The sequence below is a fragment of the Haliotis rufescens genome, unplaced genomic scaffold, assembly GCF_023055435.1.
Source record: "Haliotis rufescens isolate VD_foot unplaced genomic scaffold, xgHalRufe1.0.p SCAF_138, whole genome shotgun sequence".
Lineage (NCBI taxonomy): Eukaryota > Metazoa > Mollusca > Gastropoda > Lepetellida > Haliotidae > Haliotis > Haliotis rufescens.
The window spans coordinates 56,907-72,715 of NW_025963822.1; the positions used below are offsets into that span (position 1 = coordinate 56,907).

The following is a 15,809-nucleotide window of genomic DNA, read 5'->3' on the forward strand; positions in this document are numbered from 1 at the left end:
TTATTTCATTTTTTTCGCAAAATACGAGTGTGATACATAACATCAAAAGGCAATTGATGTTATAAGCATTATATAGAAATGGTTGGGAGTGAAAGTGAAAATGCAATGCAAGCACAAAAACTTCCGTGGCCAATATGGGGATCGAACCCATGACATCCGCGTTATTAGCACGGCGCTCTAACCAGCTGAGCTAATCGGCCAACTGAGAGAGAGGCTGAGCCAGTTGAACATATATACCCTTGAAAACCCCATTTTAGGCATGGTGTGAAAGTTAAGACGTTTCTTTCAGATAGCGTGGCATAAGGCACCTTGCATGCTGTCTCTCCAGAGACGTGGTTTCCAATCCGACCACTCACACATATGTAACTCATAACCATCCCTGTGGCTTCTACACGTACTGACAAACATGTGTGGGATTCTTTAGAAGTGACAGACACATTATCATGACATCAGAAATCATTTTATTTATACATAAGCTAAATCGACATTTCTTTCAATTGGCATGTCCAGATTTCTCCAATTTCTGAACATGAACAGCTTTGCTGTGTTCGTTTTCTTTTTTGTGTTAATGACAATTTAACCAGATAAAATATTTCAAGATTTCAATTGAGGAGACTGAATTATTTCATGTTTTTCGCAAAATACGAGTGTGATACATAACATCAAAAGGCAATTGATGTTATAAGCATTATATAGAAATGGTTGGGAGTGAAAGTGAAAATGCAATGCAAGCACAAAAACTTCCGTGGCCAATATGGGGATCGAACCCATGACATCCGCGTTATTAGCACGGCGCTCTAACCAGCTGAGCTAATCGGCCAACTGAGAGAGAAGCTGAGCCAGTTGAACATATATACCCTAGAAAACCCCATTTTAGGCATGCTGTGAAAGTTAAGACGTTTCTTTCAGATAGCGTGGCATAAGGCACCTTGCATGCTGTCTCTCCAGAGACGTGGTTTCCAATCCGACCACTCACACATATGTAACTCATAACCATCCCTGTGGCTTCTACACGTACTGACAAACATGTGTGGGATTCTTTAGAAGTGACAGACACATTATCATGACATCAGAAATCATTTTATTTATACATAAGCTAAATCGACATTTCTTTCAATTGGCATGTCCAGATTTCTCCAATTTCTGAACATGAACAGCTTTGCTGTGTTCGTTTTCTTTTTTGTGTTAATGACAATTTAACCCAATAAAATATTTCAAGATTTCAATTGAGGAGACTGAATTATTTCATGTTTTTCGCAAAATACGAGTGTGATACATAACATCAAAAGGCAATTGATGTTATAAGCATTATATAGAAATGGTTGGGAGTGAAAGTGAAAATGCAATGCAAGCACAAAAACTTCCGTGGCCAATATGGGGATCGAACCCATGACATCCGCGTTATTAGCACGGCGCTCTAACCAGCTGAGCTAATCGGCCAACTGAGAGAGAGGCTGAGCCAGTTGAACATATATACCCTTGAAAACCCCATTTTAGGCATGCTGTGAAAGTTAAGACGTTTCTTTCAGATAGCGTGGCATAAGGCACCTTGCATGCTGTCTCTCCAGAGACGTGGTTTCCAATCCGACCACTCACACATATGTAACTCATAACCATCCCTGTGGCTTCTACACGTACTGACAAACATGTGTGGGATTCTTTAGAAGTGACAGACACATTATCATGACATCAGAAATCATTTTATTTATACATAAGCTAAATCGACATTTCTTTCAATTGGCATGTCCAGATTTCTCCAATTTCTGAACATGAACAGCTTTGCTGTGTTCGTTTTCTTTTTTGTGTTAATGACAATTTAACCCGATAAAATATTTCAAGATTTCAATTGAGGAGACTGAATTATTTCATGTTTTTCGCAAAATACGAGTGTGATACATAACATCAAAAGGAAATTGATGTTATAAGCATTATATAGAAATGGTTGGGAGTGAAAGTGAAAATGCAATGCAAGCACAAAAATTTCCGTGGCCAATATGGGGATCGAACCCATGACATCCGCGTTATTAGCACGGCGCTCTAACCAGCTGAGCTAATCGGCCAACTGAGAGAGAGGCTGAGCCAGTTGAACATATATACCCTTGAAAACCCCATTTTAGGCATGCTGTGAAAGTTAAGACGTTTCTTTCAGATAGCGTGGCATAAGGCACCTTGCATGCTGTCTCTCCAGAGACGTGGTTTCCAATCCGACCACTCACACATATGTAACTCATAACCATCCCTGTGGCTTCTACACGTACTGACAAACATGTGTGGGATTCTTTAGAAGTGGCAGACACATTATCATGACAACAGAAATCATTTTATTTATACATAAGCTAAATCGACATTTCTTTCAATTGGCATGTCCAGATTTCTCCAATTTCTGAACATGAACAGCTTTGCTGTGTTCGTTTTCTTTTTTGTGTTAATGACAATTTAACCCGATAAAATATTTCAAGATTTCAATTGAGGAGACTGAATTATTTCATGTTTTTCGCAAAATACGAGTGTGATACATAACATCAAAAGGAAATTGATGTTATAAGCATTATATAGAAATGGTTGGGAGTGAAAGTGAAAATGCAATGCAAGCACAAAAACTTCCGTGGCCAATATGGGGATCGAACCCATGACATCCGCGTTATTAGCACGGCGCTCTAACCAGCTGAGCTAATCGGCCAACTGAGAGAGAGGCTGAGCCAGTTGAACATATATACCCTTGAAAACCCCATTTTAGGCATGCTGTGAAAGTTAAGACGTTTCTTTCAGATAGCGTGGCATAAGGCACCTTGCATGCTGTCTCTCCAGAGACGTGGTTTCCAATCCGACCACTCACACATATGTAACTCATAACCATCCCTGTGGCTTCTACACGTACTGACAAACATGTGTGGGATTCTTTAGAAGTGACAGACACATTATCATGACATCAGAAATCATTTTATTTATACATAAGCTAAATCGACATTTCTTTCAATTGGCATGTCCAGATTTCTCCAATTTCTGAACATGAACAGCTTTGCTGTGTTCGTTTTCTTTTTTGTGTTAATGACAATTTAACCCGATAAAATATTTCAAGATTTCAATTGAGGAGACTGAATTATTTCATTTTTTTCGCAAAATACGAGTGTGATACATAACATCAAAAGGCAATTGATGTTATAAGCATTATATAGAAATGGTTGGGAGTGAAAGTGAAAATGCAATGCAAGCACAAAAACTTCCGTGGCCAATATGGGGATCGAACCCATGACATCCGCGTTATTAGCACGGCGCTCTAACCAGCTGAGCTAATCGGCCAACTGAGAGAGAGGCTGAGCCAGTTGAACATATATACCCTTGAAAACCCCATTTTAGGCATGCTGTGAAAGTTAAGACGTTTCTTTCAGATAGCGTGGCATAAGGCACCTTGCATGCTGTCTCTCCAGAGACGTGGTTTCCAATCCGACCACTCACACATATGTAACTCATAACCATCCCTGTGGCTTCTACACGTACTGACAAACATGTGTGGGATTCTTTAGAAGTGACAGACACATTATCATGACATCAGAAATCATTTTATTTATACATAAGCTAAATCGACATTTCTTTCAATTGGCATGTCCAGATTTCTCCAATTTCTGAACATGAACAGCTTTGCTGTGTTCGTTTTCTTTTTTGTGTTAATGACAATTTAACCCGATAAAATATTTCAAGATTTCAATTGAGGAGACTGAATTATTTCATGTTTTTCGCAAAATACGAGTGTGATACATAACATCAAAAGGCAATTGATGTTATAAGCATTATATAGAAATGGTTGGGAGTGAAAGTGAAAATGCAATGCAAGCACAAAAACTTCCGTGGCCAATATGGGGATCGAACCCATGACATCCGCGTTATTAGCACGGCGCTCTAACCAGCTGAGCTAATCGGCCAACTGAGAGAGAGGCTGAGCCAGTTGAACATATATACCCTTGAAAACCCCATTTTAGGCATGCTGTGAAAGTTAAGACGTTTCTTTCAGATAGCGTGGCATAAGGCACCTTGCATGCTGTCTCTCCAGAGACGTGGTTTCCAATCCGACCACTCACACATATGTAACTCATAACCATCCCTGTGGCTTCTACACGTACTGACAAACATGTGTGGGATTCTTTAGAAGTGACAGACACATTATCATGACATCAGAAATCATTTTATTTATACATAAGCTAAATCGACATTTCTTTCAATTGGCATGTCCAGATTTCTCCAATTTCTGAACATGAACAGCTTTGCTGTGTTCGTTTTCTTTTTTGTGTTAATGACAATTTAACCCGATAAAATATTTCAAGATTTCAATTGAGGAGACTGAATTATTTCATGTTTTTCGCAAAATACGAGTGTGATACATAACATCAAAAGGCAATTGATGTTATAAGCATTATATAGAAATGGTTGGGAGTGAAAGTGAAAATGCAATGCAAGCACAAAAACTTCCGTGGCCAATATGGGGATCGAACCCATGACATCCGCGTTATTAGCACGGCGCTCTAACCAGCTGAGCTAATCGGCCAACTGAGAGAGAGGCTGAGCCAGTTGAACATATATACCCTTGAAAACCCCATTTTAGGCATGGTGTGAAAGTTAAGACGTTTCTTTCAGATAGCGTGGCATAAGGCACCTTGCATGCTGTCTCTCCAGAGACGTGGTTTCCAATCCGACCACTCACACATATGTAACTCATAACCATCCCTGTGGCTTCTACACGTACTGACAAACATGTGTGGGATTCTTTAGAAGTGACAGACACATTATCATGACATCAGAAATCATTTTATTTATACATAAGCTAAATCGACATTTCTTTCAATTGGCATGTCCAGATTTCTCCAATTTCTGAACATGAACAGCTTTGCTGTGTTCGTTTTCTTTTTTGTGTTAATGACAATTTAACCAGATAAAATATTTCAAGATTTCAATTGAGGAGACTGAATTATTTCATGTTTTTCGCAAAATACGAGTGTGATACATAACATCAAAAGGCAATTGATGTTATAAGCATTATATAGAAATGGTTGGGAGTGAAAGTGAAAATGCAATGCAAGCACAAAAACTTCCGTGGCCAATATGGGGATCGAACCCATGACATCCGCGTTATTAGCACGGCGCTCTAACCAGCTGAGCTAATCGGCCAACTGAGAGAGAGGCTGAGCCAGTTGAACATATATACCCTAGAAAACCCCATTTTAGGCATGCTGTGAAAGTTAAGACGTTTCTTTCAGATAGCGTGGCATAAGGCACCTTGCATGCTGTCTCTCCAGAGACGTGGTTTCCAATCCGACCACTCACACATATGTAACTCATAACCATCCCTGTGGCTTCTACACGTACTGACAAACATGTGTGGGATTCTTTAGAAGTGACAGACACATTATCATGACATCAGAAATCATTTTATTTATACATAAGCTAAATCGACATTTCTTTCAATTGGCATGTCCAGATTTCTCCAATTTCTGAACATGAACAGCTTTGCTGTGTTCGTTTTCTTTTTTGTGTTAATGACAATTTAACCCGATAAAATATTTCAAGATTTCAATTGAGGAGACTGAATTATTTCATGTTTTTCGCAAAATACGAGTGTGATACATAACATCAAAAGGAAATTGATGTTATAAGCATTATATAGAAATGGTTGGGAGTGAAAGTGAAAATGCAATGCAAGCACAAAAACTTCCGTGGCCAATATGGGGATCGAACCCATGACATCCGCGTTATTAGCACGGCGCTCTAACCAGCTGAGCTAATCGGCCAACTGAGAGAGAGGCTGAGCCAGTTGAACATATATACCCTTGAAAACCCCATTTTAGGCATGCTGTGAAAGTTAAGACGTTTCTTTCAGATAGCGTGGCATAAGGCACCTTGCATGCTGTCTCTCCAGAGACGTGGTTTCCAATCCGACCACTCACACATATGTAACTCATAACCATTCCTGTGGCTTCTACACGTACTGACAAACATGTGTGGGATTCTTTAGAAGTGACAGACACATTATCATGACATCAGAAATCATTTTATTTATACATAAGCTAAATCGACATTTCTTTCAATTGGCATGTCCAGATTTCTCCAATTTCTGAACATGAACAGCTTTGCTGTGTTCTTTTCTTTTTTGTGTTAATGACAATTTAACCAGATAAAATATTTCAAGATTTCAATTGAGGAGACTGAATTATTTCATGTTTTTCGCAAAATACGAGTGTGATACATAACATCAAAAGGCAATTGATGTTATAAGCATTATATAGAAATGGTTGGGAGTGAAAGTGAAAATGCAATGCAAGCACAAAAACTTCCGTGGCCAATATGGGGATCGAACCCATGACATCCGCGTTATTAGCACGGCGCTCTAACCAGCTGAGCTAATCGGCCAACTGAGAGAGAGGCTGAGCCAGTTGAACATATATACCCTTGAAAACCCCATTTTAGGCATGCTGTGAAAGTTAAGACGTTTCTTTCAGATAGCGTGGCATAAGGCACCTTGCATGCTGTCTCTCCAGAGACGTGGTTTCCAATCCGACCACTCACACATATGTAACTCATAACCATCCCTGTGGCTTCTACACGTACTGACAAACATGTGTGGGATTCTTTAGAAGTGACAGACACATTATCATGACATCAGAAATCATTTTATTTATACATAAGCTAAATCGACATTTCTTTCAATTGGCATGTCCAGATTTCTCCAATTTCTGAACATGAACAGCTTTGCTGTGTTCGTTTTCTTTTTTGTGTTAATGACAATTTAACCCGATAAAATATTTCAAGATTTCAATTGAGGAGACTGAATTATTTCATTTTTTTCGCAAAATACGAGTGTGATACATAACATCAAAAGGCAATTGATGTTATAAGCATTATATAGAAATGGTTGGGAGTGAAAGTGAAAATGCAATGCAAGCACAAAAACTTCCGTGGCCAATATGGGGATCGAACCCATGACATCCGCGTTATTAGCACGGCGCTCTAACCAGCTGAGCTAATCGGCCAACTGAGAGAGAGGCTGAGCCAGTTGAACATATATACCCTTGAAAACCCCATTTTAGGCATGCTGTGAAAGTTAAGACGTTTCTTTCAGATAGCGTGGCATAAGGCACCTTGCATGCTGTCTCTCCAGAGACGTGGTTTCCAATCCGACCACTCACACATATGTAACTCATAACCATCCCTGTGGCTTCTACACGTACTGACAAACATGTGTGGGATTCTTTAGAAGTGACAGACACATTATCATGACATCAGAAATCATTTTATTTATACATAAGCTAAATCGACATTTCTTTCAATTGGCATGTCCAGATTTCTCCAATTTCTGAACATGAACAGCTTTGCTGTGTTCGTTTTCTTTTTTGTGTTAATGACAATTTAACCAGATAAAATATTTCAAGATTTCAATTGAGGAGACTGAATTATTTCATGTTTTTCGCAAAATACGAGTGTGATACATAACATCAAAAGGAAATTGATGTTATAAGCATTATATAGAAATGGTTGGGAGTGAAAGTGAAAATGCAATGCAAGCACAAAAACTTCCGTGGCCAATATGGGGATCGAACCCATGACATCCGCGTTATTAGCACGGCGCTCTAACCAGCTGAGCTAATCGGCCAACTGAGAGAGAGGCTGAGCCAGTTGAACATATATACCCTTGAAAACCCCATTTTAGGCATGGTGTGAAAGTTAAGACGTTTCTTTCAGATAGCGTGGCATAAGGCACCTTGCATGCTGTCTCTCCAGAGACGTGGTTTCCAATCCGACCACTCACACATATGTAACTCATAACCATCCCTGTGGCTTCTACACGTACTGACAAACATGTGTGGGATTCTTTAGAAGTGACAGACACATTATCATGACATCAGAAATCATTTTATTTATACATAAGCTAAATCGACATTTCTTTCAATTGGCATGTCCAGATTTCTCCAATTTCTGAACATGAACAGCTTTGCTGTGTTCGTTTTCTTTTTTGTGTTAATGACAATTTAACCAGATAAAATATTTCAAGATTTCAATTGAGGAGACTGAATTATTTCATGTTTTTCGCAAAATACGAGTGTGATACATAACATCAAAAGGCAATTGATGTTATAAGCATTATATAGAAATGGTTGGGAGTGAAAGTGAAAATGCAATGCAAGCACAAAAACTTCCGTGGCCAATATGGGGATCGAACCCATGACATCCGCGTTATTAGCACGGCGCTCTAACCAGCTGAGCTAATCGGCCAACTGAGAGAGAGGCTGAGCCAGTTGAACATATATACCCTTGAAAACCCCATTTTAGGCATGCTGTGAAAGTTAAGACGTTTCTTTCAGATAGCGTGGCATAAGGCACCTTGCATGCTGTCTCTCCAGAGACGTGGTTTCCAATCCGACCACTCACACATATGTAACTCATAACCATCCCTGTGGCTTCTACACGTACTGACAAACATGTGTGGGATTCTTTAGAAGTGACAGACACATTATCATGACATCAGAAATCATTTTATTTATACATAAGCTAAATCGACATTTCTTTCAATTGGCATGTCCAGATTTCTCCAATTTCTGAACATGAACAGCTTTGCTGTGTTCGTTTTCTTTTTTGTGTTAATGACAATTTAACCAGATAAAATATTTCAAGATTTCAATTGAGGAGACTGAATTATTTCATTTTTTTCGCAAAATACGAGTGTGATACATAACATCAAAAGGCAATTGATGTTATAAGCATTATATAGAAATGGTTGGGAGTGAAAGTGAAAATGCAATGCAAGCACAAAAACTTCCGTGGCCAATATGGGGATCGAACCCATGACATCCGCGTTATTAGCACGGCGCTCTAACCAGCTGAGCTAATCGGCCAACTGAGAGAGAGGCTGAGCCAGTTGAACATATATACCCTTGAAAACCCCATTTTAGGCATGCTGTGAAAGTTAAGACGTTTCTTTCAGATAGCGTGGCATAAGGCACCTTGCATGCTGTCTCTCCAGAGACGTGGTTTCCAATCCGACCACTCACACATATGTAACTCATAACCATCCCTGTGGCTTCTACACGTACTGACAAACATGTGTGGGATTCTTTAGAAGTGACAGACACATTATCATGACATCAGAAATCATTTTATTTATACATAAGCTAAATCGACATTTCTTTCAATTGGCATGTCCAGATTTCTCCAATTTCTGAACATGAACAGCTTTGCTGTGTTCGTTTTCTTTTTTGTGTTAATGACAATTTAACCCGATAAAATATTTCAAGATTTCAATTGAGGAGACTGAATTATTTCATTTTTTTCGCAAAATACGAGTGTGATACATAACATCAAAAGGCAATTGATGTTATAAGCATTATATAGAAATGGTTGGGAGTGAAAGTGAAAATGCAATGCAAGCACAAAAACTTCCGTGGCCAATATGGGGATCGAACCCATGACATCCGCGTTATTAGCACGGCGCTCTAACCAGCTGAGCTAATCGGCCAACTGAGAGAGAGGCTGAGCCAGTTGAACATATATACCCTTGAAAACCCCATTTTAGGCATGGTGTGAAAGTTAAGACGTTTCTTTCAGATAGCGTGGCATAAGGCACCTTGCATGCTGTCTCTCCAGAGACGTGGTTTCCAATCCGACCACTCACACATATGTAACTCATAACCATCCCTGTGGCTTCTACACGTACTGACAAACATGTGTGGGATTCTTTAGAAGTGACAGACACATTATCATGACATCAGAAATCATTTTATTTATACATAAGCTAAATCGACATTTCTTTCAATTGGCATGTCCAGATTTCTCCAATTTCTGAACATGAACAGCTTTGCTGTGTTCGTTTTCTTTTTTGTGTTAATGACAATTTAACCCGATAAAATATTTCAAGATTTCAATTGAGGAGACTGAATTATTTCATGTTTTTCGCAAAATACGAGTGTGATACATAACATCAAAAGGAAATTGATGTTATAAGCATTATATAGAAATGGTTGGGAGTGAAAGTGAAAATGCAATGCAAGCACAAAAACTTCCGTGGCCAATATGGGGATCGAACCCATGACATCCGCGTTATTAGCACGGCGCTCTAACCAGCTGAGCTAATCGGCCAACTGAGAGAGAGGCTGAGCCAGTTGAACATATATACCCTTGAAAACCCCATTTTAGGCATGCTGTGAAAGTTAAGACGTTTCTTTCAGATAGCGTGGCATAAGGCACCTTGCATGCTGTCTCTCCAGAGACGTGGTTTCCAATCCGACCACTCACACATATGTAACTCATAACCATCCCTGTGGCTTCTACACGTACTGACAAACATGTGTGGGATTCTTTAGAAGTGACAGACACATTATCATGACATCAGAAATCATTTTATTTATACATAAGCTAAATCGACATTTCTTTCAATTGGCATGTCCAGATTTCTCCAATTTCTGAACATGAACAGCTTTGCTGTGTTCGTTTTCTTTTTTGTGTTAATGACAATTTAACCCGATAAAATATTTCAAGATTTCAATTGAGGAGACTGAATTATTTCATTTTTTTCGCAAAATACGAGTGTGATACATAACATCAAAAGGCAATTGATGTTATAAGCATTATATAGAAATGGTTGGGAGTGAAAGTGAAAATGCAATGCAAGCACAAAAACTTCCGTGGCCAATATGGGGATCGAACCCATGACATCCGCGTTATTAGCACGGCGCTCTAACCAGCTGAGCTAATCGGCCAACTGAGAGAGAGGCTGAGCCAGTTGAACATATATACCCTTGAAAACCCCATTTTAGGCATGCTGTGAAAGTTAAGACGTTTCTTTCAGATAGCGTGGCATAAGGCACCTTGCATGCTGTCTCTCCAGAGACGTGGTTTCCAATCCGACCACTCACACATATGTAACTCATAACCATCCCTGTGGCTTCTACACGTACTGACAAACATGTGTGGGATTCTTTAGAAGTGACAGACACATTATCATGACATCAGAAATCATTTTATTTATACATAAGCTAAATCGACATTTCTTTCAATTGGCATGTCCAGATTTCTCCAATTTCTGAACATGAACAGCTTTGCTGTGTTCGTTTTCTTTTTTGTGTTAATGACAATTTAACCAGATAAAATATTTCAAGATTTCAATTGAGGAGACTGAATTATTTCATGTTTTTCGCAAAATACGAGTGTGATACATAACATCAAAAGGCAATTGATGTTATAAGCATTATATAGAAATGGTTGGGAGTGAAAGTGAAAATGCAATGCAAGCACAAAAACTTCCGTGGCCAATATTGGGATCGAACCCATGACATCCGCGTTATTAGCACGGCGCTCTAACCAGCTGAGCTAATCGGCCAACTGAGAGAGAGGCTGAGCCAGTTGAACATATATACCCTAGAAAACCCCATTTTAGGCATGCTGTGAAAGTTAAGACGTTTCTTTCAGATAGCGTGGCATAAGGCACCTTGCATGCTGTCTCTCCAGAGACGTGGTTTCCAATCCGACCACTCACACATATGTAACTCATAACCATCCCTGTGGCTTCTACACGTACTGACAAACATGTGTGGGATTCTTTAGAAGTGACAGACACATTATCATGACATCAGAAATCATTTTATTTATACATAAGCTAAATCGACATTTCTTTCAATTGGCATGTCCAGATTTCTCCAATTTCTGAACATGAACAGCTTTGCTGTGTTCGTTTTCTTTTTTGTGTTAATGACAATTTAACCCGATAAAATATTTCAAGATTTCAATTGAGGAGACTGAATTATTTCATGTTTTTCGCAAAATACGAGTGTGATACATAACATCAAAAGGAAATTGATGTTATAAGCATTATATAGAAATGGTTGGGAGTGAAAGTGAAAATGCAATGCAAGCACAAAAACTTCCGTGGCCAATATGGGGATCGAACCCATGACATCCGCGTTATTAGCACGGCGCTCTAACCAGCTGAGCTAATCGGCCAACTGAGAGAGAGGCTGAGCCAGTTGAACATATATACCCTTGAAAACCCCATTTTAGGCATGCTGTGAAAGTTAAGACGTTTCTTTCAGATAGCGTGGCATAAGGCACCTTGCATGCTGTCTCTCCAGAGACGTGGTTTCCAATCCGACCACTCACACATATGTAACTCATAACCATCCCTGTGGCTTCTACACGTACTGACAAACATGTGTGGGATTCTTTAGAAGTGACAGACACATTATCATGACATCAGAAATCATTTTATTTATACATAAGCTAAATCGACATTTCTTTCAATTGGCATGTCCAGATTTCTCCAATTTCTGAACATGAACAGCTTTGCTGTGTTCGTTTTCTTTTTTGTGTTAATGACAATTTAACCCGATAAAATATTTCAAGATTTCAATTGAGGAGACTGAATTATTTCATGTTTTTCGCAAAATACGAGTGTGATACATAACATCAAAAGGCAATTGATGTTATAAGCATTATATAGAAATGGTTGGGAGTGAAAGTGAAAATGCAATGCAAGCACAAAAACTTCCGTGGCCAATATGGGGATCGAACCCATGACATCCGCGTTATTAGCACGGCGCTCTAACCAGCTGAGCTAATCGGCCAACTGAGAGAGAGGCTGAGCCAGTTGAACATATATACCCTTGAAAACCCCATTTTAGGCATGCTGTGAAAGTTAAGACGTTTCTTTCAGATAGCGTGGCATAAGGCACCTTGCATGCTGTCTCTCCAGAGACGTGGTTTCCAATCCGACCACTCACACATATGTAACTCATAACCATCCCTGTGGCTTCTACACGTACTGACAAACATGTGTGGGATTCTTTAGAAGTGACAGACACATTATCATGACATCAGAAATCATTTTATTTATACATAAGCTAAATCGACATTTCTTTCAATTGGCATGTCCAGATTTCTCCAATTTCTGAACATGAACAGCTTTGCTGTGTTCGTTTTCTTTTTTGTGTTAATGACAATTTAACCCGATAAAATATTTCAAGATTTCAATTGAGGAGACTGAATTATTTCATGTTTTTCGCAAAATACGAGTGTGATACATAACATCAAAAGGCAATTGATGTTATAAGCATTATATAGAAATGGTTGGGAGTGAAAGTGAAAATGCAATGCAAGCACAAAAACTTCCGTGGCCAATATGGGGATCGAACCCATGACATCCGCGTTATTAGCACGGCGCTCTAACCAGCTGAGCTAATCGGCCAACTGAGAGAGAGGCTGAGCCAGTTGAACATATATACCCTTGAAAACCCCATTTTAGGCATGCTGTGAAAGTTAAGACGTTTCTTTCAGATAGCGTGGCATAAGGCACCTTGCATGCTGTCTCTCCAGAGACGTGGTTTCCAATCCGACCACTCACACATATGTAACTCATAACCATCCCTGTGGCTTCTACACGTACTGACAAACATGTGTGGGATTCTTTAGAAGTGACAGACACATTATCATGACATCAGAAATCATTTTATTTATACATAAGCTAAATCGACATTTCTTTCAATTGGCATGTCCAGATTTCTCCAATTTCTGAACATGAACAGCTTTGCTGTGTTCGTTCTCTTTTTTGTGTTAATGACAATTTAACCAGATAAAATATTTCAAGATTTCAATTGAGGAGACTGAATTATTTCATGTTTTTCGCAAAATACGAGTGTGATACATAACATCAAAAGGCAATTGATGTTATAAGCATTATATAGAAATGGTTGGGAGTGAAAGTGAAAATGCAATGCAAGCACAAAAACTTCCGTGGCCAATATGGGGATCGAACCCATGACATCCGCGTTATTAGCACGGCGCTCTAACCAGCTGAGCTAATCGGCCAACTGAGAGAGAGGCTGAGCCAGTTGAACATATATACCCTTGAAAACCCCATTTTAGGCATGCTGTGAAAGTTAAGACGTTTCTTTCAGATAGCGTGGCATAAGGCATCTTGCATGCTGTCTCTCCAGAGACGTGGTTTCCAATCCGACCACTCACACATATGTAACTCATAACCATCCCTGTGGCTTCTACACGTACTGACAAACATGTGTGGGATTCTTTAGAAGTGACAGACACATTATCATGACATCAGAAATCATTTTATTTATACATAAGCTAAATCGACATTTCTTTCAATTGGCATGTCCAGATTTCTCCAATTTCTGAACATGAACAGCTTTGCTGTGTTCGTTTTCTTTTTTGTGTTAATGACAATTTAACCAGATAAAATATTTCAAGATTTCAATTGAGGAGACTGAATTATTTCATGTTTTTCGCAAAATACGAGTGTGATACATAACATCAAAAGGCAATTGATGTTATAAGCATTATATAGAAATGGTTGGGAGTGAAAGTGAAAATGCAATGCAAGCACAAAAACTTCCGTGGCCAATATGGGGATCGAACCCATGACATCCGCGTTATTAGCACGGCGCTCTAACCAGCTGAGCTAATCGGCCAACTGAGAGAGAGGCTGAGCCAGTTGAACATATATACCCTTGAAAACCCCATTTTAGGCATGCTGTGAAAGTTAAGACGTTTCTTTCAGATAGCGTGGCATAAGGCACCTTGCATGCTGTCTCTCCAGAGACGTGGTTTCCAATCCGACCACTCACACATATGTAACTCATAACCATCCCTGTGGCTTCTACACGTACTGACAAACATGTGTGGGATTCTTTAGAAGTGACAGACACATTATCATGACAACAGAAATCATTTTATTTATACATAAGCTAAATCGACATTTCTTTCAATTGGCATGTCCAGATTTCTCCAATTTCTGAACATGAACAGCTTTGCTGTGTTCGTTTTCTTTTTTGTGTTAATGACAATTTAACCCGATAAAATATTTCAAGATTTCAATTGAGGAGACTGAATTATTTCATGTTTTTCGCAAAATACGAGTGTGATACATAACATCAAAAGGCAATTGATGTTATAAGCATTATATAGAAATGGTTGGGAGTGAAAGTGAAAATGCAATGCAAGCACAAAAACTTCCGTGGCCAATATGGGGATCGAACCCATGACATCCGCGTTATTAGCACGGCGCTCTAACCAGCTGAGCTAATCGGCCAACTGAGAGAGAGGCTGAGCCAGTTGAACATATATACCCTTGAAAACCCCATTTTAGGCATGCTGTGAAAGTTAAGACGTTTCTTTCAGATAGCGTGGCATAAGGCACCTTGCATGCCGTCTCTCCAGAGACGTGGTTTCCAATCCGACCACTCACACATATGTAACTCATAACCATCCCTGTGGCTTCTACACGTACTGACAAACATGTGTGGGATTCTTTAGAAGTGACAGACACATTATCATGACATCAGAAATCATTTTATTTATACATAAGCTAAATCGACATTTCTTTCAATTGGCATGTCCAGATTTCTCCAATTTCTGAACATGAACAGCTTTGCTGTGTTCGTTTTCTTTTTCGTGTTAATGACAATTTAACCCGATAAAATATTTCAAGATTTCAATTGAGGAGACTGAATTATTTCATGTTTTTCGCAAAATACGAGTGTGATACATAACATCAAAAGGCAATTGATGTTATAAGCATTATATAGAAATGGTTGGGAGTGAAAGTGAAAATGCAATGCAAGCACAAAAACTTCCGTGGCCAATATGGGAATCGAACCCATGACATCCGCGTTATTAGCACGGCGCTCTAACCAGCTGAGCTAATCGGCCAACTGAGAGAGAGGCTGAGCCAGTTGAACATATATACCCTTGAAAACCCCATTTTAGGCATGCTGTGAAAGTTAAGACGTTTCTTTCAGATAGCGTGGCATAAGGCACCT

The 15,809-nt window shown here is 39.2% G+C and overlaps 26 non-coding genes across 26 annotated transcripts; all 26 read right to left on the minus strand.

Moving 5' to 3' along the window:
- Positions 1 to 126: 126 nt before the first annotated feature.
- On the minus strand, positions 127 to 200 carry Trnai-aau. Its single transcript has one exon. It is a non-coding gene; the product is annotated as a tRNA-Ile (tRNA).
- A 546-nt stretch (positions 201 to 746) lies between these two features.
- Positions 747 to 820, minus strand: Trnai-aau. Its single transcript has one exon. It is a non-coding gene; the product is annotated as a tRNA-Ile (tRNA).
- Positions 821 to 1,366: 546 nt separating this feature from the next.
- Trnai-aau lies at positions 1,367 to 1,440 on the minus strand. The gene has a single exon. It is a non-coding gene; the product is annotated as a tRNA-Ile (tRNA).
- A 546-nt stretch (positions 1,441 to 1,986) lies between these two features.
- On the minus strand, positions 1,987 to 2,060 carry Trnai-aau. The gene has a single exon. It is a non-coding gene; the product is annotated as a tRNA-Ile (tRNA).
- Positions 2,061 to 2,606: 546 nt separating this feature from the next.
- Trnai-aau lies at positions 2,607 to 2,680 on the minus strand. Its single transcript has one exon. It is a non-coding gene; the product is annotated as a tRNA-Ile (tRNA).
- A 546-nt stretch (positions 2,681 to 3,226) lies between these two features.
- Positions 3,227 to 3,300, minus strand: Trnai-aau. Its single transcript has one exon. It is a non-coding gene; the product is annotated as a tRNA-Ile (tRNA).
- Positions 3,301 to 3,846: 546 nt separating this feature from the next.
- Trnai-aau lies at positions 3,847 to 3,920 on the minus strand. The gene has a single exon. It is a non-coding gene; the product is annotated as a tRNA-Ile (tRNA).
- A 546-nt stretch (positions 3,921 to 4,466) lies between these two features.
- Trnai-aau lies at positions 4,467 to 4,540 on the minus strand. Its single transcript has one exon. It is a non-coding gene; the product is annotated as a tRNA-Ile (tRNA).
- A 546-nt stretch (positions 4,541 to 5,086) lies between these two features.
- On the minus strand, positions 5,087 to 5,160 carry Trnai-aau. The gene has a single exon. It is a non-coding gene; the product is annotated as a tRNA-Ile (tRNA).
- Positions 5,161 to 5,706: 546 nt separating this feature from the next.
- Trnai-aau lies at positions 5,707 to 5,780 on the minus strand. Its single transcript has one exon. It is a non-coding gene; the product is annotated as a tRNA-Ile (tRNA).
- Positions 5,781 to 6,325: 545 nt separating this feature from the next.
- Trnai-aau lies at positions 6,326 to 6,399 on the minus strand. Its single transcript has one exon. It is a non-coding gene; the product is annotated as a tRNA-Ile (tRNA).
- A 546-nt stretch (positions 6,400 to 6,945) lies between these two features.
- On the minus strand, positions 6,946 to 7,019 carry Trnai-aau. The gene has a single exon. It is a non-coding gene; the product is annotated as a tRNA-Ile (tRNA).
- Positions 7,020 to 7,565: 546 nt separating this feature from the next.
- Positions 7,566 to 7,639, minus strand: Trnai-aau. The gene has a single exon. It is a non-coding gene; the product is annotated as a tRNA-Ile (tRNA).
- Positions 7,640 to 8,185: 546 nt separating this feature from the next.
- On the minus strand, positions 8,186 to 8,259 carry Trnai-aau. The gene has a single exon. It is a non-coding gene; the product is annotated as a tRNA-Ile (tRNA).
- Positions 8,260 to 8,805: 546 nt separating this feature from the next.
- On the minus strand, positions 8,806 to 8,879 carry Trnai-aau. Its single transcript has one exon. It is a non-coding gene; the product is annotated as a tRNA-Ile (tRNA).
- Positions 8,880 to 9,425: 546 nt separating this feature from the next.
- Trnai-aau lies at positions 9,426 to 9,499 on the minus strand. The gene has a single exon. It is a non-coding gene; the product is annotated as a tRNA-Ile (tRNA).
- A 546-nt stretch (positions 9,500 to 10,045) lies between these two features.
- Trnai-aau lies at positions 10,046 to 10,119 on the minus strand. The gene has a single exon. It is a non-coding gene; the product is annotated as a tRNA-Ile (tRNA).
- Positions 10,120 to 10,665: 546 nt separating this feature from the next.
- On the minus strand, positions 10,666 to 10,739 carry Trnai-aau. The gene has a single exon. It is a non-coding gene; the product is annotated as a tRNA-Ile (tRNA).
- Positions 10,740 to 11,285: 546 nt separating this feature from the next.
- Trnai-aau lies at positions 11,286 to 11,359 on the minus strand. The gene has a single exon. It is a non-coding gene; the product is annotated as a tRNA-Ile (tRNA).
- Positions 11,360 to 11,905: 546 nt separating this feature from the next.
- Positions 11,906 to 11,979, minus strand: Trnai-aau. Its single transcript has one exon. It is a non-coding gene; the product is annotated as a tRNA-Ile (tRNA).
- Positions 11,980 to 12,525: 546 nt separating this feature from the next.
- On the minus strand, positions 12,526 to 12,599 carry Trnai-aau. Its single transcript has one exon. It is a non-coding gene; the product is annotated as a tRNA-Ile (tRNA).
- A 546-nt stretch (positions 12,600 to 13,145) lies between these two features.
- Positions 13,146 to 13,219, minus strand: Trnai-aau. The gene has a single exon. It is a non-coding gene; the product is annotated as a tRNA-Ile (tRNA).
- Positions 13,220 to 13,765: 546 nt separating this feature from the next.
- Positions 13,766 to 13,839, minus strand: Trnai-aau. The gene has a single exon. It is a non-coding gene; the product is annotated as a tRNA-Ile (tRNA).
- Positions 13,840 to 14,385: 546 nt separating this feature from the next.
- Trnai-aau lies at positions 14,386 to 14,459 on the minus strand. The gene has a single exon. It is a non-coding gene; the product is annotated as a tRNA-Ile (tRNA).
- A 546-nt stretch (positions 14,460 to 15,005) lies between these two features.
- On the minus strand, positions 15,006 to 15,079 carry Trnai-aau. The gene has a single exon. It is a non-coding gene; the product is annotated as a tRNA-Ile (tRNA).
- Positions 15,080 to 15,625: 546 nt separating this feature from the next.
- Trnai-aau lies at positions 15,626 to 15,699 on the minus strand. The gene has a single exon. It is a non-coding gene; the product is annotated as a tRNA-Ile (tRNA).
- Positions 15,700 to 15,809: the final 110 nt, after the last annotated feature.